General features: G+C 46.0%; 1 protein-coding gene across 16 annotated transcripts in view; it reads left to right on the top strand.

Moving 5' to 3' along the window:
* Window positions 1-27808, top strand: part of NRXN2 (neurexin 2) — a 2907124-nt gene that overhangs the window by 2430272 nt on the left and 449044 nt on the right. The window lies entirely within an intron of this gene.

Genomic DNA, 27808 nt, shown 5'->3' with positions numbered 1-27808 from the left:
AAGCCGATCAATTGATTATAATGTTTATATAATTACATTTTAAAATTATTTCCACTTTAAAGCTGCTTAGAAAGACCATCCAGCTCTCTAAAGTACTCAAACATACAGGCCCCTGTAAGTGAAGAACTCCTTTGCTCAGCTCCCCTGGTGGCTCATGTGCCTCTACCCTCCACCACATGCTGTGGTTCCTTTCTGCTTTTTGTCTTGCAATGACATAGGGGTCACAAAAGGAGCCATCAAAAAGGTAGGAGTCACAGGCATTGGACATTCTCAAAAGTGTTAAATGCTGAAAACTCTAGCGAAGGCTGCAGCAGTGGAACCAAGGGGAAGGGGAGGTTGGACACATGGACCTTTGCTGAGGCAACTATAAGAGCTGTTTTCTTGCAGAGACCAAATGGATGACATCATTTAGAGACATGATAGGATCTATTTTAAATCTATACGTATTAAGTATAAGGAGAGAAAAAAAAGTAATTAGAAAACCATAATACGTCTGAAATCAAGCAAATCTGTTTCAATGTAAAATATAGTAGGCTTTTTTTTGTTGGGGGAGGTGCTTTATTCCTTTTTTTCTATATGCCGTACCTAATGCTGTTCATCATTAACACAATGTTTCCAAGGTCAAAGATTATAATAAAAATATATGAATTGACACAGAGGTTATAAATCGAAGAATATCTTTATATTTTACGCTATGATTCCTATATTCTGTTTCGGAAAGTTTTATGTACCAATACTTGAAATTTAGACTCATCCTTTACTTAAAGAAAATGTTCAAACAAATTTTGGCTGTCAACTATATATAAATTGCATGCTGTATGGTAGCTTGTAGTAAAAGATTTGATCCTGACCTTTTAATGTATGTGACTGAATTCTGACTAAAAATTAAACCTTAATTAAAGTAAGAACAAGTACTCATAATAATGCTTAAAATCAATGTGTCAATTTGATGTTAGACATTCCTAACTAAGCATCTTAATTAATATCTAAACAGAACTAACTAGCATTTAGTTTTTAATCCTTTCTGCCTCCACTACAGCCACATATAGTTAACTGAAACTCAAAATTATAATTGGAATGCAAGATTTGGGAAACTTTTAGAATGGTTACTGCAATTATTTTTCTTAAAAGACCTTTGTAAATAAATTGATCAATGTAATTGTTTTCTCACAAGACTGATATTACTAGCATATATTTGTATGCAGACATGCTTATTTGCAAATATATATTTATCAGTCTTGCTTATGTAAGTAGTATAGACAATAGATATGAGAATGTTCAAAAAATAAATTAAAATCTCTCTGACAGTGAAGTAAGGCATTTTAAACACACACACAATCTATATTTATCTTTGTTGTACACATATGTCCAGTTTAAAAACCAAAGCCCAGCTCACATATAGGGTAGGCTTTACACTTCTTCCCCCTTGGCCAGATACCTTGTGTCACCTCCTTACCCAACACACACACACCATACAAGCTGTTTCTGGTAAACATGGGTAAATGGTCACTTATAAACAGTGGACACAACCAATAGTATGTCCTCAGAGACAAAACCATTACTAGTCTTATGCCGCGTACACACCATCACTTTATGTGATGAAAAAAAACGACATTTTCTGTTAAGTAAAAAACAACGTTTTTGAAACTTCAATTTTCAAAAACGATGTTGCCAACACACCATCGTTTTTTCACAATGCTCTAGCAAAGCGAGGTTACGTTCACCACTTTTTTCCATTGAAGCTAGCTTCATAACTAGCTTCTGGGCATGCGTGGGTTTAAAAACGTTGTTTTAAACGTCGTTTTTTGCTACACACGGTCAATTTCTGTGAAAAAAAAAAACGACACATAAAATTGAAGCATGCTTCAATTTTTTTTGTCGTTTTTCACAAGACATAAAACAATGTTTTCCCCCACACACGGTCATTTAAATTGACGTTTTTAAAAAATTCGTTTTTTTTCATCACATAAAGTGATGGTGTGTACGCGGCATTACACCAAAGAAACATGTCTGCAGAGATTACCACACTGACACAACCAGAATCGCATCAGCAGAGATAGAACCATAACAACAGAATTATGACCACAGTTACATAATTAGTCAGATTGAAAAAAATCTAATTCAACTAATAGAATTTTTTTTTAAAATAAATAGAAAAGCATCATATACAGAATTCTATAGCCACAACTGATCCAGAGGAAGGCAAAAAAAAACTCTGTTAAGCACAGTTCAATTTGCTTCAGGGAAAGCATCCAGCTTTTTTTTTTTTTTTTTGGATCAGTAATTTTTATTAAGATTTTCAGGAATTAAAACTGACAGGCAAAGCATTACATATGCAGCCACTAAAATATAATACATGAATACAATCTGAATCCGAATACAGCATGAAAATCTGAACTAGGAAGTATACTGTATATATACAGTATACTTCCTAGTTCAGATTGCGTCATATATTTAGATAGCATGATAATATATAAGGTTATTCTGAAAATCATAACAAATGATGATACAAAAGGTAACACAAGGTGCAGAAGTTGGGTTGTACTTCAAGATATTAAATGTCTTGATGGTTTAACCAATGAAGCCATGGCTTCCAAGTTTTGTCAAATGCTTGGAGTGTCAGAATATATAGGAATTGCTCTCTCATAAGAGTAGTGAAGGTGTGTTTGTATTCACAGCTTCTGAAGGGTTAGAGGCAAGATCCTTTTTTTCAATTGCTCGTAATGGTCCACTTTGCAGCAACAACAGGTTAGCTATAACTTTCCAATACAAAATAGGTAAAGAGTCTAGCTCTAATGCCGCGTACATACGATCGGAAATTCCGACAAGAAAACTGTGGATTTTTTTCCGACTGAATTTTGGCTCAAACTTGTGTTGCATACACACAGTCACAGAAATGTTGTCTGAAATCTCGACCATCAAGAATGCGGTGACGTACAACACTACAACGAGCCAAGAAAAAATAAGTTCAATGATTCCGTGCATGCATCGAATTGATTCCGAGCATGCATGTTTTTTTTGCTTGTCGGAATTGCATACAGACGATCGGAATTTCCGACAAGAACTTTTCCCAGTCGGAAAATTTGAGAACCAGCGCTCAAATTTTTGCTGTTGGAAATTCCGACAGAAAAAGTCAGATGGCTACACACGGTCGGAATTTCCGACCTAAAGCTCACATCAAGCTTTTCTTGTCTGAAATTCTGATTGTGAGAACGCGGCATTAGCTAATATTTAATATTGCAAGGCCAGAATTTGGGGCTGTTAGGACTCCTGAAATTTCAAAAATTATTTGAAAGATCTTCCTCCAGAAGCTGTGGATACCCTTGCTTGGCCATAAAATGCGGTATAGAGTACCTGTGAGGGTGCAACCTCTCCAGCAGATTGCCGAATTATCAGGATACAGCTTCGCTAATTTATACTGTGTGAGGTACCATCTAACATTCTAATATTTTTTTAGAGCTAATTCCCAGTGCGTGATGCAGTGGGTAACATTATATGTCCATTGTATCACTCGTTTCCATTGAGATTCAGAAAATGTATTGTTCAGGTCTGCTTCCCATTTGTCCATTAGGTTATTCTTACTAAAAGTAGATTTATTGTGATGTCAGTTGTAGATTAAAGAAATACCCCTTTGGGGTTTGTTGTGTAAGTAAGGTAATCCAATAATTTAGGATGTATGGAAACTGTGGGATGTGGCTTGGAAGATAGAAAGTGTCTGATATGCACTAGTGTGAAATACCAGTTTTGTGGTTGTTGGAACTTCTGTAAGACTGATTCGGCATCAGCAGGATTACTTTCAGTCATAATATCTCTGACCCAACAAAAGTCATAATGTGTCCAATGGAGGATGGGGCGGTCTGGATTTAATGATTGAAGAGTACTAATAGACTATTGTACCTGATTGTTTTGCTGAGAATTGGCAGAGGCAAGGGATAACTTCCTCCACACTAACACAGATGCTTTAGTAGTAATGGGTAAATCAGAGATTGGCTCTCCACAGGTCTGCAAAGAGTAAGTTGCCCACCTTATCAGTTTTGGTAAGGAAACACTCAATACTCACCTCTTGAGTGGGGGAACCAGTGTTTTAATTCCGTGCATGCATCGAATTGATTCCGAGCATGATTCCGAGCCCCGCTTCTCTCCCCCTCCCCTCTGTGGCACCGGCATCACTACTGTGTGTGCCCAGCTGTGGCTTCACAGCCCGGCACGCACTGCGCATGCGCGAGCCGCGCTGCCCCCAAAAAATGACATGCCAAATGTGGCATGTCAGGGGGTCACCTTCCCTTAAAGCAGAAGTTCAATTTTTGGGTGGAACTTTTGCGATATTGCCAAGTTCTTTGTCCAATTTGGCCAATAAGGGTTTATAGTTCACTCCTGCAATTAAGGCTGCAGAGGGAGTTAAATGTATCCCTAGGTAAGAGATAATCTCTTTAGACCAGGTATAGGGAAGTTGGTCCTGTGAGTTTGTGGCGATGTATACCCAGATTCAGGATTAAAGAGTTCACCTTGTAATAAGATAGTGTACTAAACTTGGATAACACATCATGGGCATGGATGAAGGAGACCTTTGGTTTAGTCAGCATAGGAATCACATCATCAGCAAATTGGTTCACATTATATGAACTTCCTGCTAGGTGAAAACCATGTATGTTTGGATGGGAGCGAATACTCTTGGCCATTGGCTTAATCATTAAATTAAAGATCAGTGGAGATAAGTGACAGCCTTGGTGGGTGCCGTTAGTAATATTAAATAGTTTTGACAGGAGACTGGGGGTGTACACTTGGGCTGATGGCTTAAAGGGGTTTTCCACCCATTTTGTACATTTATTAAACATCAGCAGCTACAAAAAGTGTAGCTGCTGGCTTTTAATAAACCGACACTTACCTGCTCCACGGCTCCAGCGACGCGCCGGACGGGGCTCCGCTCCTCGCCCCCCCCTCGCCGGCCGGTGTCTTCATGCTCAGTGTGGGCACCCGGCCGTGACAGCTTTCGGCTTCACGGCTGGGCACCCACTGCGCATGCGCGAGCGGCGCGACGCGGCCCGGCGAGGCGCCGTCTGATTGGACAGGCGATCGACGAGGACCTGTCACGTGTCCTGGGCGATCGCCTACAGCAACCCCTTCCTGTAGGTGATTAAGCTTAATCGCCTAGGCGATTAGGCTTAATCATCTACCCGGAAGGAGGAAGTGGGACAGGAAGTCCCACTCCTCCTAAAGCCCCCACTCCCCCCCCCAAAAAAAATTACATGCCAAATGTGACATGTAAGGGGGTGAGGAGTGGGATAAGCGGAAGTTCCAAATTTGGGTGGAACTCCGCTTTAAAGTACAGGGCTAATACAGTATAGCTGATAGCATCTGGCCCTTGAATCTAAATTTGCTGAGGATACATATAACCCCAGTGGACTCAGTTAACGTGTTCTCCTTGTCAATAGAGAGAAGTAAAAAAGGTGTTTGATTAAGCTTTGCATGATGTATAATATTCAGCAATTGTCTTGTTGTAGCAGATGTTTATCTGCATGCTATAAATCCCATCTGGTCGGTCTGTACCAATTTGGGCATGAAATCTGAGCTGAGAGACGGGCATTTTCTTTCTTTATTTTATTTTAATTGTATTTTAGCATACAATTTTACGTCTGAAATGAGAAGAGAAATTGGTTTAAAATTTGCAGTCTTTCCCTGGCTTGCAGAGGTTGTACGCCAGGGGTGCCCAACCTTTTGAAGAGTGAGGGCCACTTAAGCGACTTGGTAACCGGTCGCGGAGCCCACTCTACTTTTTTTTTTTTTTTTGCAGATCGGATTGAAGGTAGGCGTTTGTGAACAGACACAAGACCATTTACATTTGCTACTCCTTAGAGGTGAATGGGTCGGACTGACGGTGTGACCGTGTGGCCCCTTGGCCTAAGGCTGCTTTCACACTGATGCACGGTTGTTTTCCAGCACCACGGGTGCAGCACAGTTCATCTGTGGCTTTCCTGCAGGTTAGCTGCACTTTGCCATAGACTTCTATTATATCCTGTAGGTGTGGTGCACTTTCAGAAAGCTCACCAAACTCGCAGGTAATAGAGGTCTATGGCTCAGTGCAGGTAACCTGCAGGTGCACTTCTCTGCACCTGCAGATCAGTTTGAAAGCAGCCCAGTAACCACTGCAGAAAATATATTTTAGTAATAACCTTACCTTTAATAACAGTATTTCTCTTATTGTCCATGGACAGACACAGCTCCTTAAATCTTGACAAGTGGGTTATGTTCCCTGTTTACAGGAGAGGACTAGGCAGAAACATGTTAAATAGTTAAATACATGTTACATTAACAAAGTTGAACAGCCCTGCCCAGGGGACGGTCCCTCCAGACATAACCCTCCTCACTGTAGCATGCAGCCTCAGTTTCATTCTGTCTAGCAAGGAGAAGGATGTATGGCTCCCTTAGGGCCCAGCGCCCTGAGGAGAAATGTTATTTTATTTTACTTTTTCTTGAAGAATCTTCTTTCAACTGTCGGCTGAGAGACAGGCTGGATAATATAGATCCTTGTTGTCTACTCAGTCCGACCAGAAAGCGTGGACACACCTTTGCCAAGAGGCTGGGTCTGCCACGCCATACCCCATGACTCCTGGGGGGGTGGTGAGCTTTGCTCCGAGGTCCACATATGACTGGGCTGTGGTGTTGTCTCACTCACAGTGGACCGGGCCGACAGATACCTCCATTTCGGTTGTAGTTCTGTCAGGAATGCATCAGCGAGTCCTCGCTTGGACGGGTAAGTACAGTCCCTCCTGCTTCGGTGGGTTGGTACGGCTGGGCATTCCTGGGGTTCGGGGGGCCTCTTCTCCTCCCTTCCCTGCTCCTTTTCCCTTGCTGCATTGCTAACATTGCCGCTGTCAGGGGGGAGGGGGCCTTCCTGAGGGGACTGTGTTATCTGGCCTGTGTTTTTTCTTTTTTGTATTGGGCTTTCCTGTGAGGAAAAAGCTCTGTGATGAGCACAGATGTTTATGATTATACTTCAGCGAGTAGTTAGACGCTGACTGATTGGTGACACCTGTAACGGTTTTGCTTTTTATGCTGTATCTGTGTCTTATCCTTTAATAAAAAAGCCCTAGGAGGCTTTTCCTGTTTAAACACAGATCCCTGCAGATGCTGCACAGTTACCTCACGGTTTCTTTTCCTCTCACACTCTGTGTGCTGAGAACGGACGGCAGCGCTGGGCAGTCTCCTCCTGAGGTGAGTCCCCTAGTTACTCCTGGTCAGCGCAGCAAGTGGGTGAGAGGCCCTAAATAGGGCTCTAGGAGCTTTTGTTTATTTGTATGGACAGGTGTGCATATTATAATACACACAATGTAAATATTGGAGTCAGTATCTGGGTCCTTCCCCACATGCTGGTGGTGGCAGCAGGTGTTAGCACCTGGGATTCCCACAGAGTTTTTATTGTTAGTCCTGGACACGTTTGTGCCAGGGTGGGGGTGGACTGCGAGCAGGCGGTAAAAGAGTGCCCCCTTCCCCGTTATCCCCTGGGGAATGCTCTGTTTTGAAGCCATGGACCAGGTACCTAGTTAAAAAAAAAAAAGCAGAATAAAGCATTTATGGGTGCGCTTTTTACTGCTGCAAGGGACTCTCAGTGCAGCTGGGTCTCCGCCGAGGGCTCTGTCTTTTTTGGAGCACACAAATCAGGCCGCTGTGTAGGTTTTTTCACTTCTGTGCCCTTCTTTGATAATTTCTGAGATGCGGAATGGGAAAAGCCGATGAGGGCTTTTGTAGTCCCTCCCCGCTGGGCGGGAACCCCTGCTTATATGGATCTGACTAATAGAAGATCCGAAGTACTGACCCGTTCTATGTTTACCATGCTGGGGTCTGGCATGCGGCCTATTGTGGCCACTACTCTGGGGTCTCAGTCGGCGCTGGCGCCATTTTTTGGGAGTTTTTTTCAATTACATTAAAAACTCCCATTGGCGCCCATTGAATGCTGCACCCTTGTTATCCAGGGCTTCTGTTTCAGAATGTTTTTTATGCACACAGTGGTGTAGTGCTTAACTCCATTACTTGGAAGCAAGAGAGTCATTGGTTCGAATCCAGACACTGATGCCAATCTGCCTGGAGCTTGCATTGTCGCTCCCTGTGTCTGCTTGGGTTTCCTTGGGTACTCCGGTTTCCTCAAAAAGGCATGTGTGCATGCACCTACATAATATACATACACACTATGTGTGTGTATTATTTAGGGGCAACCCTCCCAGGCTGTCAAAGGCCCAGCTGGGGGACTAATCCGTCCCTGGGTGCGTAAGCCGATCACGCCGGCACCCAAATCCTCCCAATGTATGTAGCCTTCCCTCCCTGTCTCTGGGTGGGAGGGGCGGCTTGCAGGTTCACAATTCGGTGAAACCTCCCTGCTCACCGACCAGTCTGCAAGGTGGTCTCTTCGGAGTACTAGATAGGGTTTCCTCCTATCCACAGAACAAAGTTCTTTCCTTGTGTCTTCCTCTCCCGGCCCGTCGGTCTGCCTTGGGCAGTGTGGGATTTTCTAAGCTGCATGGTCATTTTACCTTTCCTGCAGGACGAGAGTTTTGGGGTTTTCTATGAGCCTCAGGCCCTAAATACCTTTTGTGAACGTCGGGTAGTTCCGCATGGAATCCATTTGTTCGGTGGTAGCTGCGCTCCATCCGGGTAATGTCCTGACCTCGGACATCAGGGACGCATACATGCATGTCCCATTTTGTGCATGTCACAGTGTTTTTCTCTGTGCTTCGTGATGAGAGAGGGTCTCTGTCAGCCTGTGGCCCTCCCTTTTGATCTGTCGTCAGCACCATGGGTTTTCAGCTAGGAGCTCGCACTTATGCTAACTTTGTTGGGACAGCTAAGCTTTGCCTCATTGGCTACTTGGACGACTTTCTTCTGAGAGCAGCTTCTGTCTCCGACCTAGTGGATGGGTTATTCCCATTCAGACCCTCCGAAGATTCGGGTGGGTGTTAAACGTTTAGGCCAGAAGGTGTAGCTCAGTGGCAGCAAGCCTGCCCTCCATGTGTGCGACCCAGGGTTCAAATCCTGATCATGCTAGGTTCCGACTCAGCGTTGGAGTATCTAGTGTTGATCCAGACTCCTCGGTGGCAAAGGTCCTTCTTCCCCTGGAGAAATTGCAGACTCTTCAGTCTGCGGTGAAGGTATTGGCATCACGCAATCGGTCTTCTCTCCGGGCGCCTGCTGGTTCGGGGCCTGTGGATAGCCTCCTTCATGGCGGTACTGTATGCCCAGTTTCACACCCTAGTTTTCCAGGGAAAATACTGTCCAGGTGGTAAAAATCTCTTGTCTCTGAAATCATCAGATTCCGGTGCGCCACCTAGTCAGTCTCTCTGAGTTGGTGACAGAGATCCCCGACTCTTCGGTCTGGGAAGTTGTTTCTTTCTTCCAGTGGTCGGTGTTTACGACGGATGCCAGCTCACGGGTTGTGCACCTGGGGGGTTCACAAAACTGGGGGGTCCAGTCAGCCCTGACTCGCTGGACTTGCGTGGACCTACGGCCACACCTCCCTGAATGTGTCTGGTCTCGGTAGCTACCCAGGGTCGGGCCTGGCTAGTGCCTGGTGGGAGACCGCCTGGGAATACCAGGTCCTGTTTACTGTTCATTGTCCTACTATTTTAGGCGACCAGGCTATGCTTCTCCTTGTGGTCGACCGATCTGGATTCAGCCGGACAACGCCACGGCCGTGGCTTCGGTCTACCATCAGGTATACCGGCAGGCGGACTACTGGAGTTGCCAGATGCTGGACCAGGGTGACTGGTCTTTGTGCTTGGGGTGTTTCGGCTCCCTTGCAGGAGGTGAGCCTCACAGGGCATGGATCTCCTGGCCGCTCGTCTCCGCCGCAAGGGTGTCAAAGTTAGTGGTCAGGTCTAGTGATCTGGTACAGACGCGTCAGTCGCGCTGGTGGCCCTGTGGGGTCTGTATCGGTGACTTTTTTGCCGTTGCTTCCTCGGCCGCTCCACAGAGTGGAGGCTGAGGAGATTCCGATGATTCTAATTGCTACAGATTGACCTCGGCGTCCTTGGTACGCCGATATCAGGCGCCTGGTAGCGGAGGTACCCTGGCGGTTGCCAGGGCAGGAGGTTCCTCTGTCTCGAGGTCCCATACTTCCTCCTGTTGTACAGTCACTGACTTGCTCAACATGGTTATTGGAAGCCAGACTTTAGGTGACCGGGGTCTGTCTGACTGGGTCATCTCAACAGGGCACCGTAGTCTTCTTCCGGAGGATCTACCGTCGCACCTCTCTTGGTGTGAAGGGATGGAGTGACATCCACGGACGTACTCGGTATCCAGGGTCCTGCTGTTTTTAAAGCTTGGAGTGGATCTAAAAATTGCTTAAAGCACCGTTTGAGTCAAAACTCATGGGGGAAGAGATGGGCCAAGAGGGGAAAGTATATGACAAACCCCCTGCACACAAAAAATTTAAAAAACCCACCCAGGAGGACCAGCGATTGAAAACCATGATGGACTTTTACTACATTGCCCGATTCCTACGGACCATCGGGGCCATTGATTGTACCCATGTGGCACTACAGGCCCCCCATGAGACAGAGCACCTGTTCCGGAATCGGAAGCACTGGCATTCCATAAATGTCCAGGTAATCGTAGATGCCCATGGCCTCATCTGGCACGTCTGTGCAAAATTCCCTGGATCCTGCCATGACAGCTATATATTCCGGCAGACCACCATCTCCAGAGATTTGGAGCTAAACATGTATGGGGACAGCTGGCTGATTGGTGAGTGACATGGGTGTCAGGTATGTCCCCCCCCCCCATGATGCAGACATCACAAGGGGCACATGCATGACTAATATCCTCCTGTCTTTTCCCTTCCAGGTGACTCTGGATATGCCCTGGGACCCCATATGATGACCCCATTCAGGAACCCCCAAACCCCAGGAGAGCAACGCTACAACGAGGCTCACATACGCACCCGGGCAGTTGTGGAACGCACATTTGGGCTGCTGAAGTCCCGCTTCAGATGCCTGGATAAGTCTGGGGGTACATTGTTGTATTCCCCAGACTTTGTGTGCCAGATCATCGGTGCATGTTGTATTCTGCACAACTTTGCCACGAGAGAGGGACTGGAGATTGACATACGTGCTGACCTGACCCCCGACCCAGGCAATCCCCCCCTAACCCACTCTACACGGTCTGCTGAGGGCACAGCAGCCAGGAGACGCCTCGCAGAAGGCATCTTTTCACAGTAAACGCACATGAATAATGTCACAATGAGAATGTTTCTTTTCACAGTAAACGCACATGAATAATGTCACAATGAGAATGTTTCTTTTCACAGTAAACGCACATGAATAATGTCACAATGAGAATGCATGAATGCACACCACTGTGGTCCCTAGCACAGACATATCACATGCACATCGAATTGGATTAGATCCAAGTACCCCCCCCCCCTTTGGTACTTGGGAGCAGTAACGCCACGCCACGGCTCCAATTATGTCACTGTGCATTCATACACCATTCAGGAACCTGGGATCACTTCTCCCTGGTCCTGGGGATCCCTTCTCCACCAAAACTGAGGGTGACACCCTTATTTTATCAGGAATGCCACCCCCCCCCCCCCCACATTCACACATCATTCACACACATAAACCAAATCATAAGTACAGTATAATAAACAAAATCATAAAAATAAGTTTTAAAAAAAAATTAAATCAAAAGTACCCCTGCAAATTAATTCCGGCGGCGAGTGCTCCGTCTGGGCTGCCCAAGGGCACGGGCACGGCCAACTGGAGGATCTTCACGGGGGGGGGTGTTAGCAGGGGAGGGAGTATCTTCATGGGGGGGTGAGTGAGCAGGGGAAGAAGGAGCCTCCCCTGGTGTCTGTCCTCCTGCTGGCCTGCCCTCCAAGGCCACTGCTATCCTGTTCAGACAGCCAGTGATGGCAGCCGTATTGGCCTGGCCAGCCCGGTTATTGTCCTGCACAGCCCGGGTATTGTCCTGCACAGCCTGGGTCAGGGCAGTCACCTCCTGGCCCACACCTGTTGTGGCGGTCTTCAGGTCCCACAAACATGTGATGACCCCCAAAGAGTTTGTGGCCACATCACCGAGTGACTCCCTCATTGCACCCAGGCTGTGCTCCATCTTGGTCAGATTTTTTTTAATCTCACCCAGAGTGCGGGTCTGCCGGGCATTGTCCTTCTGCAGACTGGCCGGCAGACGCTCAAACACCCCCCTGGTCTCCTGGGTCGCCATCCTGCCTGCCCCTGAGGCTCGTGGCTCTGGAGGAGGGGAGAGAGTGACCCTTGTGGTTTGCAGCCTTTTGGGGGAGGAGTGAGAGGGGCTACCCCTAATGGTGGCCTGACTGCTGCCAGCCTCTGGGGTAGGCTCTGGGGTAGCCTCAAGGGTATCCTCAAATGTCATTAGATCAGAGGCCAGAAGGATTTCCCTGCCAAGCTGCAGATCTTCTTCTTCCACCCCCTCATCCTCCTCCCCCTCATCCCCCTCCCCCTCATCCTCCTCCCCCTCATCCTCCTCATGAGGGGAGGTTTGGCCACTCCCCTCCCCTGGGGACTCCTCAGCAGGCTCTTGTCCTTGGGGTGGTGCAGCAGCCTGGCCTGATGGCCCAGCATCCTCCTGGCCTGATGGGCCAGCAACCTCCTGGTCATCTGTGGAGGACACCAAACAATGACAGGTTTGAGGATCCACACACTTGGCACATCTTCCCTCCCCCCACCCACACATGCTAATCACCAGATAGAAAATCCAAAAACTTACCTGGCCTCACAGGAACATCAGAGTCAAAGCCACGCAGGCCCACCACCTGCTCTGGCTGGAAACACCAAGCCACTGCCCATTCCTCAGTCAGCCGGATGGGGCATGGTCCCCCTCCTCCAGTGCCCCTCCTATGGGCAGTGAGCTTTGCCACCTTATTGCGGACCACGCTCCTCAGATCATTAATCTTTTTCTGGATGCCAGCGGGGGTCCTCGTCTCCCCCCCCCCCGCCGCATTTATGTGATCCGTAATTTTTTTATATATCTTCTTCCTTTGGGCCGTGGAGGTGTTCCGGCTCTCAGGCCCATGTAAATATTGCCCATATTGGATGATATACCTGGCAAGGATTTGCTTCTCCACATGTGTAAAATTAAGCTTCCTGCGCTTGGGAGCCATCACAGACACCACTCAGCAACAAGAAAACTCACAGGACAAACAAACAAAAATGCACACACAACAAACAAACAAAAATACACACACAACAAACAAACAAAAACCAACACACACAAGCAGACAGCTACTACAAAGTCAAAAACAAACACCCAAAAAACAAACACAAAATCCAAGCAGAAAAAAAAAAAACCACTTAGCAGAAACAATCAAACAAAAAATACACTTATCAGAAACAAACAACAACTACAATATAATACTCCTCCAAAACTTCTCTATCACACACAACTCACCAACAAACACTGACAAACGTTCACAGCAGAAGCAACTTGCTCTAGGAAGGGAACACAGGGAAATACTTTTGCAAGGGAAGTGTGTTTGACTGGGGCTATTTACACACAGGGCGATCCTCAAACTAAGTATGCTTGGCCTTTTACCTATCTCACTGATTGCGCCGAGCAAAGTTCTGCACATGCCCAGTGAGCAGCAGATTCTTGCGCGCATGCGCAGTACGGCCGGCCCTTCATTTGCATGGGGTCACGGCTCATTACAATGAAGCACGCCCACTTCCTTCCCACTTGCAATAACCCCGCCTTACGCCTCGGAATTTAAGTTACGTAAGCGCAATTTTGTGCGCAAATGCGCTGTGGATACGGCGCTTACGACACCAACTTAGGGCGCCGTAACTTAAATGACATAAGTTTTGAAAAACATATTTTTCGCCGCTGGCTGTGGATTTGGCCCTATGTCTGCAATCTCAGAAGACACAGCGTTTTGCAAGAGCCACTTAACAAAATAATTGATGCGTGAATAAGCATAAGGGGGTAGATCCACGTACCTTCGCGTAATAATGCGCCGGGCGCAGCGTATCTAAGATACACTACACCGCCGTAATTTTTTTTTAATTTTTTCGAATCCTCAAAGAATTTGCGCCGTAAGTTACAGCGGCGTAGTGTATCTTTGGCGGCGTAATGGCGCGCCATTCAAATCTCTGTGATGGGGGCGTGTTTTATGTAAATACGTCGTGACCCGACGTAAACAACGTTTTTTTTTAACTGCGCATGCGCCGTCCGTGGGGTATCCCAGTGCGCATGCTTGAAATGAAACCGGAACAAGCCAATGGTTAAGACGGTGATATCATTCTACGCAAATCCCTATTCGCGAACGACTTACGCAAACAACGTAAAAAATTCAAAATGCGAGGCGGGAACGACGGCCATACTTAACATTGAGTACGCCTCATAATAGCAGGTTTAACTATATGCCGGAAAAAGCCGAACGCAAACAATGTAAAAAAATGCGCCGGCCGGACGTACGTTCGTGGATCGCCGTAAAGAGCTAATTTGCATACTCGACGCGGAATTTGATGGAAACGACACCTAGCGGCCGCCGAAAAATTGTACCTAAGATCCGACGGCGTACTAAGACTGTCGGATCCATCTGAGATGCCGTCGTATCTTGTTTTGTAGATACAAAACAAAGATACGACGCGCAAAATTTGAAATAACGCGGCATATCAAGAGATACGCCGGCGTAATTCTTTCGTGGATGTGGCCCTATGTCTGTGTGAATAGAATGTTAAGTCCTTTTTGGATGTGTGGAGGCAACACCAAATATCAAAGACATTCTCTGCAAGCAGAAGAGGGCAGGAGGAAAAGGAGCAAACTGCTCGGCCAGCGGACGAGTCTAGGGTAGGATCTGCAACCAAATTTAGGTCACCACACTAAGATTACCATTCTTAACATTATGAAATCTAGCAAACCGCTTACGGAGAAAGCAACCTGTGTGAGAGTTGTGAGCATACACTCCCATGATAGTTTAGCGGGTTCCATTTATATCACAAACCAGAATAACATAGTGTCCTCAGTCATCTATAAAGAACAGTGTAAGGTAAACATAACTCAATTTTTAATGTCTTTAACCATTGGCCGACCAGTTGCCGTCATTTATACTGTGGCAGGTCGGCTCGTTCGCCATAGCTGTTGGGCCGTTTCACAGCTATAGCAGGCATTGAAGCTGATGCGTGTGGCCGGCGTGCCACTCCACAGAGAGCCAGAGCAGGGATCCAATGTAAACAAACAGATCCACGTTCTGAACAGGAAGTACAGAGTGATCATGTGTTCCTAGTGATTAGAAACAGCGATCTCTCTGTACTTCCAGTCAGTACCCTCCCCACACAATTACAAACCCCTCCCAGGGAACACATTTAACCTCTTGATCACCACTAGTAGAAGGTCCTTATGAGAGATACTGTCTGTGTAAACTGACCATGCTGATGCCATAAGTTACTAAACAAGTAAAAAAGGCACAAAGCACAGATACCTCAAGTAGTAGTACCCAATAGTCCAAGGGCAAAGGTAAGAAAGTGTGTATATACACATATGGCAGGGGATCAGTCAAGGCAGCCACCAAGAAAACCTAAAGCCGGTTCCAGTATACTAGGAAAAAAACAAGAAAAGGGGCACCTCTGAGTATATATAATAAGAATAATTTAATAAACCGCAACATCCACTCACATGGAGAACAGTTAAGTTGCATTCAAATCCGGTTGCTGGGTTGAAGAGATGAAAGTGGGACTGCAAGTCACAGCAAGTCCTGTAAAGCTGGCACCACATCAGATCCGTGCAGGATGGAGTGGGATGGCTGAGCACAGCGTGGTTTTCTTCAGTGATCCAGTCTTGGGCATATCTTAGTCTATCAGGAAAAGTCCATCTGATAAAAATAAAGGTTCCAAGTAAAAGGTGTAGTGGAGAGGGACAAGCGTCAGTGGTTTTGGCAAGCCGTGCTGTGGCTTCAGTGTGCACTCTGTCTCTGTAGAATAGAAAGTAAACACGGCCGTGTTTACTTTCTACTCTACAAGAAAACCTGCTGTCTCTACTTGTTTTAATACAGTCTTTCAAGAGACTCCCTCTCAGTTTCTCTAGTGGATTCAACCAACTGGGACAGTACAATCTGATCATAGACCTTTTCCATAAATCTTTTGGAGAGCACCAGAGCCTGATTATCAAAAGATTCAATCTCAGTGCAGTTGCGTCGCAACCTCGTAAATTGCCCTTGTGGAATCGTTTTTAACCACGGTTCGTAGTGACAACTATCTAGTGAGATGTAGGAATCGGTTGACTTAAAAAGGTTTGTTGTCACAAACTTCTCCTGCTTGATAGAAATCTTTAAATCAAGGAAGTTAACTTAATCCAGGCTACCCTCAAAGCTAAACCTGATACTTCTATTGTCATTTAAATTCTACATAAATTTCTTCAGATCAGATTCACTACCATCCCACAGGAGGAGGACGTTATCAATGTACCTGGACCAGAGACCCACCTCCGGCCTGCAGCAAACATCGACGACATCCTCCTCCCACTTGGCCATGAACAGGTTAGCCAAGCTGGGGGCAATTTTTTTTACTTTATTTTTGAGTGAACAACTTAAAACAATTTCTTGATCATACATCACGGGACACAGAGCCCTAATTACTTAATGGGTTATGTAGTCAACACAGGTGATTGGACACTGGTTAACCCAATTAGAATTGAGTTCCTCCCCTATATAACCCCTCCCAAAAAGAGTGCCTCAGTTTTGATGGTCTGGCTGCAGAGACGTAGGAGCTATAACAAGATCCATTCCTCAGGCTGATATCAAAGGCATAAGATGGTTGGTACCCGGGCCTCGTGTAAGAAGAAACAACGTTTGCCTGTAATGTCTCTCTGTGGAGGTCTGGGCTCTGGGATCCAGACTTTGGTGTACTAATTCATTTGTCGGCACGAAAAGTTTCTGGCAGAGTCTTCTACAGGTCCAGGTAAGAGGTTTTATTCGAATAAAACCCTTGGTATACCTGAAGGTTGGTACAACTTTTTTTTCACAAGAAAAAGGTTGGCACAACTTGCCCGCCGTGATGGGTGAAAGCTGGAACTACTTTTGGTAGTTTTCCTGTGGCGTAGATCAGGTAAAAAGAAGATAATTTTTTATTTATGTATTATCTTCTTGGAGTAGGATGTCTTTCCTGGTTTTTACCACTGGAGGGAGTAAGTGCAACCTGGTGGCTGTTAAAGCGGGGGTTCACCCAAAAATAAATTTTTAACATTACATTCAGCCGAGTTGTCCTAATGACAATCGGCTGTTTTTTTTTTTCGTACATACCTTATTTTCACCGTCGCATACAGCGCGTCACGAGTTGCCGAAAGAAGCCGAACGTCGGTGCGGCTCCATACGGCGCCTGCGCACCGACGTTCGGCTTCTTTCGGCAACTCGTGACGCGCAGTATGCGACGGTCAGAAGCCTGTCAATCAATTAGGAACGCCCAGTCCCGCAGAAGACATACCCGGAAGCGGCAGTGAAAATAAGGTATGTACGAAAAAAAAACAGCCGATTGTCATTAGGACAACTCGGCTGAATGTTAAAAATGTATTTTTTGGGTGAACCTCCGCTTTAAGCTGTGGAAAGTTCAGACATTGGAAGATAAAAATAAGTTCCTTAGTAAAAAGTGGAAGGCAAAAAGGTGAAAGGGTATAAAATATTGATTATGGATAAAAGAGATGGCTAATTCAGTAAAGATCATGACATATAATGTAAGGGGTTTAAATTCACATCAGAAAAGGGGTAATTTATGGCAGGAGGTACGATATCATGCAGCAGATATTTTCTTTCTGCAAGAGACCCACTTTCTGACTCCATACCAAGATTACCAATATTCCCCTTTAATCAATGGTTCCATGCACCATCACCAGTGGCAAGAGCAAGAGGCGTTATTATAGCTATTGGGAAAATATGCCCCCTAACCTCAATAGAGACACAAGTGGATTCGGAGGGGGAGATACTCATTTTTCACGGTACACTACATGGACAGAGGTATACACTTGCCGCTGTGTATTCTCCCAAAACAGGTACAGTGGATTTTATAACACAGACATTGAGAAGGCTAAATACATTTGGGGAGGGTTTTATAATTTTAGGAGGGGATTTTAATGTCAATAAAGTTTTTATTGAGATATTTTCAAGCAACAGATAACAAGGCGCAAGGCCTACAGCTGGTGCAACAGCATCATGCAGTGTAAACATATTATCACTTTACTGGTTGCTCACAGAAAGTCAACAAATCCGCATAGGCCTTGAACATAAAGGTAAGTATTAGGTTATATAATACTAGAAACGATAAATAACAAAGAAAATAAAAAAGAACAAGGAAGTAGAGCAATAAGCAAAGGAATAGAGCTATTACTCAACCATCGAAGTCACCAATTGCTAGCAGTAACAACAGTTTCATTAATTGAATACTCATTCAATTCTGTAAAGCTAGCTTGTACCAGTCGAACCACAATTGCCACAAAGGACGTAATGCACTCAGGGAGTTTTGTGACGAGGCAAACAACGCTTCATATGTGACATGGGAGTGTGTAGTCGTAGTTACTTCGTGTATCGAGGGGGGGATGCAGTTGTTTCCAGTGACGAGCAATCACAAGTCGCGCACTCAGAAGGATGTGCACAGCTATAACTCTTTTTGTAGGGGGAAGCTTCTCAACGTCTAGTGAGAGCAGTGCAAGGCCCGGCTCCGCTGGTACGTTTAGTCCCAGGACGTCTGAGAGTAGGCTAAATACGTCTTTCCAATAATTGGACAATAAAGGGCAAGACCACAGAATATGGTAAAGAGTCCCCGGGCCCCCACACTCCCTCCAACAACAGGTTGAGGCCTGTGGTGCAAATTTTGCAATCCTAGATGGGGGTCATATACCATTGTAGTAAAATTTTGTGGGTGAGTTCCCACAGATTGACACACTTAGTCGCCGCATATGTCACGTTGATAGCCTTACGCCACTGATCAGGAGAAAATTCTTTCTCTAATTCCTTCTCCCATAATGACATTGCAGAATTCTTGGTGAACACACCTTTGTTATTAAGTAATAGATAAAACAAGGATATACCTCTGGTCTTTACTGTTGGGCTAGTGAAATACAAAGTTACCTGCCAGGGTAGGGAGATGTCCTCAATCGGATGGCGCCGAAGGAAATGACTGACTTGTAAGTATGCAAATATATCATGAGTAGATAGATTAAACTCCAGTTGGAGAGCCCGGAAGGTTTTCAGGGCTGGGCCCACCATCAAATCCCCCACCTCCCTTGTCCCCTTGGCTATCCACCCGCCAAAGTCAGTATTAGAAATTATACTAGATAAACATTGTATAGGCAGAGGTATCTTGGAGCAGGTGTGATGCTCGTGGAGGTCTGAGGAGGTAAGTATCTCCCAACTCCGGAGTGATGACAGAATTGTAGGAGATAGGTCCCCCCTATGTTCCTTGAACAGATGGGATAACGCAAGAAAGTTAAACACATTACGTCCAGGTACCTGAGACTCCTCCAGCTCCACCCACCTCTGCTCGCAGGAGGGAGGGAACCAGGCCTTAAGTTGGGCCAACAGTGTCGCTATGTGGTAGTCCTTTAATACTACCAGTCCCACGCCCCCCATACGCCTGGTCTTTATTTAATTTGGAAAATGCACAACGTGCTTCTTCCTTTCCATAAATACTTGTTAAGCAGCGATTGTGCAGCCGCAAAAAAGGAGTTTGGTACTGGAATGGGGAGGGCTCTAAACAAATAGATCATCTGCGGCAAAATCACCATTTTAAAAGCCGCCAACCTACCCGACCAGGAGAGTTCTGTTTTAGCCAATTCTCGGAGTTTGGCTTCAAGTTTAATAAGGAATGGCGAGTAGTTAGCCTTAACCAAGTTAGCAGCTGAAGGCGTAAGGTAGCTGATCCCTGTATCATCCCAGGCATATGGGTAGGAGCTGGCCAGCACTTTCTGTAAACCTCTGTCTATATTTAAACCCAAAATATATGATTTACTTTCGTTGACCTTGTAGTATGACAGTTGACTAAAAAGTTGCAAGGATTTATGTACCGAAGCCAGGGATTGTTCCACGTCCGTTAGCATTAGTATTACGTCGTCCGCAAATAAGCTAATGGTATGAGTAGATTTGAAAGTTTTAAAGCCCGAAATTTGAGGATGGTCTTGAATGTGGCACGCCAAGGGCTCCATCATAAGATTGAAAATTAATGGCGACAGCGGGCATCCCTGGCGCGCGCCATTCGTAATAGGAAAAGGAGTAGATAGAACACCCGATGTGAATACCTAAGCCGTTGGACAAGTATATAACGCCATTATGGCCGAAAAAATCGATCCTTCGAAACCGAAAGCGGATAACACCTCAGTGCATCCGATCGAACGCCTTCTCTGCATCCAAACCTAGGAGCAGAGAAGGCGTTTGCGCTCTATTTGCACAGTGGATAATGTTGATCAGGCGTCTGGTGGCGTCCGAAGTCTGACGCCCTTTCGTAAAACCGGACTGATCGGCGTGTACGAGGCCAGGAAGAACTACGTTTAAACGAAGGGCAATTAGTTTGGCGTATAGTTTTAAGTCTAAATTAAGCGTCAAAATGGGCCTAAAATTTTTGGGTTCAGACGGGTCCTTCCCTGGCTTGGGCAATGTAATAATTAACGCTTTTAACATTTCTGAGGGGAAAGAGGCCGAGGTAACCGCACCATTGAATAATTCAACCAGGTGAGGTGATAGGATCTGCTTAAATTACTTATAGTATTCTCCCACAAACCCATCAGGACCTGGAGATTTATTAGGTGGCAGGGATTCTATGGCTGCGTGGACTTCTAAGATACTAAACGGGGTGTTCAGCTGGCGTAGTTGATCTGGGGTCAACTGGGGCAATGATAACTTGGACAGGAACTCCTCAATCACAGCCGGATTAGGCTGGAAAGTGCCGGGATCTTTTTCTAAATTATAAAGGGAGGCATAATAACTGCTGAAAGCATCCGCTATATCCTTAGGGTGGTACTTTTTAGTTTTAGTGGTGGGATGAACTATATAGGGGATGCTGGATTTATATCTGTGCCCACGGAGACGATGCGCCAGTAACTTACCCGCCTTATCACCGCTGGCATAGAACTGAGATTTAAGCCTTCTGGAGGATTTCTCAAAACCCTCCAGAAGACAAGCCCTGAGATCGCAGCGCAGCTTGGACAATTTTCCTGACAGTAGGTGAGTAGGGGCCCGTTTATTCTGCACCTCAAGAGCCTCAATTTCTCTGGTGAGGTCTAAAACACGTTTTTGCCTCCGCCTCTTCACACCTGCCCCAATCTTAATAAATATGCCCCTCATATAAGCCTTATGGGCGTTCCACACAGTAAAACCATCTGTCACAGAGTTCGCATTGACATCAAAAAATTCTCTCAAATGAGATTCTAAAGTAATCTTGGAATCCGCTATTTGCAAAAGTGAGGCATTAGCTCTCCATACTGGGCACGCACCAACCGAGAGGGCGTCAGACAATGTCAGGGAAATGGACGCGTGGTCTGACCAAGTTATGGTGTTAATGCTTGTATCAGTAGTCCTGTGTAGGGTGCCGAAGTCCACCAGGAAGAGGTCTATCCTCAAGTAGGAGCCATGTGAGGCCGAAAAGAAAGTGAAATCCCTCTCATCTGCGTGCTGGCAGCGCTACACATCAAACATGTCATGCTGACGAATAAATTGTTGGAGTGAGGGACCTCTACTGGGGAGCCTCGAGGTCGAGTCCATGGATCTCTCTGGAGTGAGGTTAAAATCTCCACAGCATATCAAGGCACCTTTTCTGATGCGTTCAATTTTTTTCATTAACTTGTTTAGAAAACGAGTCTAGTGAGAGTTAGGGGTGTATACATTCACTAACGTGTAGGAGACAGAATTAATGTCACAAACTAGAATTAGATACCTGCCGTTGTCATCTCTTACTTCTTTATGTAAGTAAAAGGACACTGTATCTCTGATAGCTTTAAGGACACCTCTTCTTTTTGAGTCAGCACTCGCCGTAAAGACATATGGAAAGTTTTTGTGAGAGCAGTTAGGTTGCGCCGAGGCGCAGAAGTGCGTTTCCTGGGCACACAAGATATCACTTTTGTGTTGCAACGCCTCTGCCCAGAGCGCCTTGCGTTTCGCTGGGTGGTTTAAGCCCCGAGTGTTAATGGAAAGACATGTTATCCCCATTTTACCGAAGCAGAGTCAGTGATTCGGGGGGCCCCACATGAGTGCAGGAAGCAGGTAACATAAGTGGCATTCTTTGCCCCATTTGCAGGGAAGCTGGGAGAAATGTGAAGATACAAAGCCAGCACAGCTGGGGTACTCACGGATCCTGGCGGAGCACCGCAGACAGTGGGAACTCCAGACAGCTGAGGTGTGGTGATGCACTCCGATGTTGGTAGTAGGATCCAATCAGCCAGGTGAACATTCGATAGGCAGGGTCTCGGAATGATCACGAAAGGCAATCCACAGTTCTTCAGGATGTACGTCGACGGGTGAGAAGAGTCATAGCAGAAAAAAGGTAAAAACAACAAAAAAAAGAAAAGGAACAGCAAAACTACTGGCCCAAACAGCGGGGCAGTTCTAAGTAACCAAGTGATGGCGTCGACCATTCGGGTCTGAACACACACAAAATTGTAAAAAAAAAGAAAAAAGAACAGTTCCACAAAATGCAGCACTTGGCTGCACAGGCACAATTGGGAGAAAGTTTGTGAATTAGAGGTCAAGTCCCCCCTCGGGAATCATCAGGGTAAAACAAGTATACCCGTGTGTCAGTTTCAGGCATGTTTTTTTGAGTTCTTAGCCGTGACCGTTTTCCATTCCTGATCTACCGCCTGTGGTTTCCTCGCGTGGCCATCAGAGGTTACGGTCTCGGGGAGGATTTGCCATTCTCTCAGCATGGTTAGGCCGCTCTCCAGTGAGGTCACCACGTGGTTTTTGCCGTCCTTAGTAACAGTGATCTTGGTCGGAAACCCCCACTTATAAGGGATCTGGTGATTTCTCAATGCTTTCGTTATGGTCACCAGCCCTCTTCTCTTTGACAGGGTGTACTGTGAGAGATCAGCATAAAACTGCAAGTGCTGGTATTGAGACGGCACTTGATCTTTATTGCGCATGGCTACCATCAACTGATCTTTGACATGGAAAAAGTGCAGTCTCAGAATGACATCTCTAGGCACATTGTCTGGGAGGTAGGATGGTTTTGGGAGGCAGTGTATCCTGTCAATGGTGATATCAATGGCAGTAAGCTCAGGGAGTAACGATGAAAATAAAGTAGAGGCATACGTTTTGAGCTCCCCTTGTGGCACAGATTCAGGGACCCCCTAATTTTTAGGTTGTTCCTCCTACTTCTATCTTCCAAATCTGCAAATTTGGCTTTGAGGCCCTCCATCTCGTCCTCTCCCTGCTCCTGGGCATCCACTAAATCGTTGATCGTGGTGGCATACTCTCCCATTTTTGATTCTATGTGCTCAACTCTTGTTTCCACCTCCTGTATGTCCGCATGGAATTTCTTCATGCAGGACATCATATCTGCTTGAATAGTACTGCGGAGTGAGAGCACCATATCTTTTAAGGCTGTATCTAGAATGGGTTGGTTAGAGGTAGGAAAAGTCTCTATTCTGTCGGGGAGCTCCCTCGTGTCAACCCCTGAGTCTGCCCCCGTTCCCAGGACTAGGCCCTGTTGCGGTTCCTCCAGTCTGAACCTGGCTTTGGCCGGGCTAGCCGATTGTGGGGTGTCAGGACAGGAATTGATGCTTCCCGTGGACTCGCTGAGTCTGCTCTGGGAGGCAGATGGATGAGGGAGAGAGCGGGACGAGCATGCAGGGGTTGAAGCCATGCGGGCGCCATCTTGCCTACCTCCCTGCTGGCTGAACGGAAAGAATTCCGTCAGTTTGTGAGGTTTCCTGTCCTCCTTGTGCTTCCTCGTCATCGCCGGCGGGTCCCCTCCGGTGCTAGCTGCAATGCTCGGGTGTCGGAACGAGCCTGAACTGATGCTGTGTGCCGCTGGGAATCCCGATGGTGCGGAGCTTCTCCTTCAAGCAGCCATCTCCGACCGCAGCTAGCCACGCCCCCTTAGGAGGGGATTTTAATATTATTTTGGACCCTGAATTAGACACAACAGCAAGGAAAACAGCAATATCCTATAGGGCACTTAAACATCTGAAGAAACTGTGTTGAACTTATCATCTAATAGATACATGGCGAGCACTAAATGAGGGACGAAAGGATTATAGTTACTATTCCAAAACACACAAAGTATACTCCAGGTTGGATCTGTTCAGGAGAGGGCTGGCAGTCTTAGGCCTGGGGGGCAGGTTCAGTCAATTGGCCCATTGAACTGCTGAATCAGCTCACCATCCATGGCCCATCTGTTTTTTTAATGCAGCCTTCGCAGTGCAGTCAACTCCAGTGCCCATCAATGCAGCCTGATAACTGGGGCAGGTTACATGGGGTGTATGTGGGGGGATGGGGGGGTCAGCTATGGGTGTCAGGGTCTCTCACCATAGTGATCTCAGCAGGTCCTTGCACGCCACGGCATCCTGGGGGGGTAATGCTCCTGGTTCTGGGGTCAAGTTGCAGCCAGCACCCAGCCCTGTGTCCCGACTCCCTAGCAAACCACGCTTTGAAGAATCCGATCTCCTGGAGTTGTAGTTTCCTCTGCGCTGCTCTGTTTTCCACCCACCGGGAGCTTGAGCGTGGACTACAACTCCCTAGAATGCAACAGCTAGTGGTCAGCCGCCGTGGCCATGCCCCCGGCCCAACTTCCTAGATCAGAATAAAAAAGAAAATGGTAGTTGGCAACTGCTGCCAGCCATACAGTAAGTCAGGGCGGCCTGGGAGGCAATTGCCACCCTGGCCCAGCCCTCCCCTGGATCTGTTCTTTGTAGACCAGTACTATTTAGAACAGGGCTCAAAATTTCAAGCCCTGAGCTTCTAGCCAGGCCTCAAGTGTTACTCGCCACCTGTTGCCTCACCTAACCCATACACTGCCCCGCCCCTAATTCTGCCCCTAAACACGCCCTTGTAGATTATCTCTTGGAATGACACTGTTAAATGTTTTATGACGAATCAAGTTACACAATTAAATGTTACCAACAACAACTTTAACAAAATTGGACAGGGCACTGGGGCAGACCAGAGGGACATGGCATTGGGGGAAGACCAGAGGGACATGGCACTGGGGAAAACCAGAGACATATGGCACTGGGGCAAACCAGAGGCATATGGCACTGGAGCAAACCAGAGGCATATGGCACTGGGGCAAACCAGAGGGATATGGCACTGGGGGGAAGACCAGAGGGACATGGCACTGGGGGGAAGACCAGAGGGACATGGCACTGGGGCAAACCAGAGGAACATGGCACTGGGGCAAACCAGAGGGACATGGCACTGGGGCAAACCAGAGGTATATGGCACTGGGGCAAACCAGAGGGATGTGGCACTGGGGCAAACCAGAGGGATATGGCACTGGGGCAAACCAGAGGGATATGGCACTGGGGCAAACCAGAGGGACATGGACTTTTTTACTTCTGCAAATATTGCTCTCCCTCTTCTTATGTACAAGACTCCCTCCTCCTCCTCCTGCCTTCTCTCTCTAGAACCAGGTCTTTTCCCCCATTCTCTTGCTGTCTCCTCTGCAACCCCATCCATCCTCCTCTCTCTCTCTCCCTCTCCTATTCTACCCACTCTCATAATCAGGAGCCCCTGTTCCCCCTTTCATTCAGTCGGGCAGTGAGGAGAGGAGCTGCAGCACAGCGGGAGGGAGTACAATCCAGCACCAAGATTCACACACCTGCATAGCCAATGACACCACAACACAGCGCACACTGACACCGCACAGCATACTGCCGCTCTCTTGTCAGGGCAACTCTTGGTGAGCGCTGTGCTGCACTGCCTACCTGGGACACCCAGAGTGGTGATAATCGCAGTCCTCCAGCTCACTTGTTCCTTCCTGCTCTCTGCTCTCCAGCTACATTGGTCAGGTTGGGAAGCCAGGCTCAGAGAGGTCATACTATCAGGTCCAATGGCTTAACGAGAATTGTAAGGAGAGCACCTGTGTACTGCTCTGCATGTGTGCGGCTCACCCGACTACTTTTCCTGGGCACGCACCTTTCCTCTTCGGCCGCCAATTGCAGCGTGGCTCTAAGTGTAGGTACAGATTGGACTGTTGGTCATGCAGAACTGTTATCACTCGCCCACAGCTTAAATCCACTCGCCAAATGCTAGCAGGCGAGTGGAAATTTTGAGGGCTGATTTAGAACATATAAAAAGAGTTTCAATAGAACCAAGAACTATATCTGATCATGCACCAGTGGTGTTGGCATTTGTACCAGTCTCGATGGGGCACCGGGAGAAAACCTTGCGATTAAATGAAACACTACTGGATGATGAACAGTTAGCAGAGGACATACGGCAGAAAATGATAGAATATTTTGAAATAAATACAACAGGAGAAATATCAGAGCAAGTGATATGGGAAGCACATAAAGTAGTTATACGGGGGGAGTTAATAGCCCAGTAAGGCCTGTAACGAAATCGCTCAACATGTTTCGCTCTCAATGAGCTTCTTCAGGAGCTTTGCAGTAGACATGTGCATATGTCGTATCGTTCCGTAGGTTCGTTCCCGTTCGTTTTTCGTAAGACGCCCGTTTTCCTGTTCGTTCCCGTTCGTTTTTCGTACGACGCAATTTTTTCGTATTCCGATCGTTTCATATTTTGGTTACCGTTTTATTTTCGTAAATGCGGGATGGTTCGTTATTCTGTTTAATTCATGTTTGTTACTTGTTAGACAATAATTTTCGTTAATTTTCGTCATTTTGTACTTTGGTAAATATATCACGGGATTCGCGGCACTTTCAACACGCGGCTCATCCATATTAACTATTGTTAAGCCCCATACACTTGGTCAGACTTTTTTAACAACAAACATAAAAACGATCGTTTTACCGAACGTTCGTTCGTTTTTAAACTCCATCAGAAAACCATTTTTGGGTACCAGGTTCAAAAGTCTGGCCAACTGATCTCTCCCTTCAGATGAAAATCCACAGAAAAGTTTATTTGGCTTTACTGTACTACTCAGCACAAAAGAGAAGCTGCTTCACTAACTACACTCACTGTCCATTAAAAAAAACGAAAATGACATCTTATAACCAAAGATTTGCATTCTGTATTTTGAAACCAAATTACGAACAGAAAAAAGGAATTCAGAATACAGAATACAAATCTTTTGTTATAAGATGTCATATGAACATACAAACAGAAAAAGGATTCAAACAAAATACAGAATGAAAATCTTTTGTTAGATGTCATATGAACATACGACTGAAAATCAAAATACGAACAGAACAAGGATTCAAAAAAAATACAGAATGCAAGTCTTTTGTTATAGATGTCATATTCGTTCTTTTGCCGTTTTCGTTTTGTCGTATTTTCATCGGATCGTTTGTTCGTATTTGCGGTTGTTCGTTATGCGTCTCATTCGTAATCCCGTCATTTTCGTATTTTGGTGCTTAAATTTTTTCGTATGTACACATTATTCTGCGGGTACGAAAATGAACATTTTCGTACGAAAATAACATTCGTACGAACGGGAATGCACATATCTACTTTGCAGGTGATGCTGAAAATCACAAAGAGAATGTGCATCGAATGGAACAGCAAATTAGTAAATTTGGCATAAATAAGTAAATATACAAATATTAGAACACTACTAGTCAAATGGAAAAATATAAAGATTTCTGAGTACACATAAATAAGTGTAGAGCTGTCATAATTAAAGTGCAAAATTGGGCACAACTCACCATAGATAACCAGTCCAGATCCATATAACAATAATCAAAAAGTAAA

The sequence above is a fragment of the Rana temporaria genome, chromosome 11 (assembly GCF_905171775.1).
Source record: "Rana temporaria chromosome 11, aRanTem1.1, whole genome shotgun sequence".
In the NCBI taxonomy this organism is placed as follows: Eukaryota; Metazoa; Chordata; class Amphibia; order Anura; family Ranidae; genus Rana; species Rana temporaria.
Note: the sequence above shows the minus strand (reverse complement) of the source record. Positions and strands in the feature narration are given on the sequence as shown.